Source organism: Triticum dicoccoides, unplaced genomic scaffold (assembly GCF_002162155.2).
Source record: "Triticum dicoccoides isolate Atlit2015 ecotype Zavitan unplaced genomic scaffold, WEW_v2.0 scaffold106256, whole genome shotgun sequence".
In the NCBI taxonomy this organism is placed as follows: domain Eukaryota; kingdom Viridiplantae; phylum Streptophyta; class Magnoliopsida; order Poales; family Poaceae; genus Triticum; species Triticum dicoccoides.
In genome coordinates this window covers 1-1,212 of record NW_021173018.1, presented here as the reverse complement: position 1 = coordinate 1,212, position 1,212 = coordinate 1, and the positions used below count along the sequence as shown (strand labels likewise).

General features: G+C 37.7%; 1 long non-coding RNA gene across 1 annotated transcript; it reads right to left on the bottom strand.

Moving 5' to 3' along the window:
- Positions 1 to 1,192, bottom strand: LOC119342822. The gene is made up of 2 exons (XR_005165735.1): positions 682 to 1,192; positions 1 to 562 (listed from the first exon to the last, which is right to left on the bottom strand). It is a non-coding gene; the product is annotated as an uncharacterized LOC119342822 (long non-coding RNA).
- Between the last annotated feature and the right edge of the window lie 20 nt (positions 1,193 to 1,212).

Below are 1,212 nucleotides of genomic sequence, written 5' to 3'. Positions count from 1 at the left end.
GAGCAAAAAAAACTCAATTTGCACATCAGCGGGCCAACTGGAAAGCAGAAAGTCCAGCTTTGCAAGACATGATACATTGGCCTTGCAATGCTTATGATACTCATAAGTGACAAGCACAAATATGGAGAAGGAAAGAATCCATATTTGTTTAATTCATGAGGGATCAATCCCCACCGGAAATCATGCACTTAAATCTACTATTAGAAATCTCTAGAGAACACGAGTCACCATTTAGCAAATTAAGATGGTTAAAGCCGTTGGAGCAAGGCATAGGAATGTCATGTGTTAGCCTATGCAAGGATGTTGTATGGAAAACATTAAGTTGTAAATAAACCCTTCTCAGCCATTGTTCTTTCATCAAGTTGGAAGCCATCAAGTCTATATGAAATAAATATATTTGTACATATTCCTTATTTTGCAGATTTGCAGTAGAAGGCAAAAAGTGATGCTATAAAGTGCATAGCTCTCTGACCAACTAAACCTCTATGCAAAGCACAAATCTTAGTAGGTTTACCATGGAATAGGCAATCACAATTTTTTCAAGTACTTTTAAAGCTCCACCCTGCATCCAGCCACCAAATGATGGTATAAAAACAATGGTAATGCAGTATTAGTTCCATATATCCATTGAGAAAAGGGGATCAAGAAACCAACATAAATCTGAACAAGAGAGGTCTTGACCTTGGCATCCAGAGCTTGCAGCTGGTCACCCAATCATACATCTTAATCAATGAGCTACTGAAGCTGACAGGAACAGAGGAGCCTAGCAACAATAAAAAAACATATTAAGATACCAGTGAGAACAATGGCGACCACTACCAACCCGCTGTTACATAATTATTGGAATTTGACACCTAATGTTCTTGTGGGGATTACTGGTGACTTTGCCTGCCTTGACTTACTATTTGTACAACAACTTACGGTGGATATTGTTTTCATGAGGTAATTGTTTTGTAACATTATTATATGAAATGTAAGGAACAAAATTCAATGTGCAGACCTCTGTATTATATGGAGAGCAAAAGAAAAAGTTCACTCCTGTGCTATGTGATGTAACTGGTCTACAAGTCTAGAACACACCATTATCTAGTGTTTTGCAAAGGAGAACTTCATTTCAACTCTACACGCCACCATGTGGCTCCTTGTTATGGTTATTTTAATAGAGACAGATTTGGCATCACAGCAAAGTCTAATTTCCTAGTCAAGTTCTTC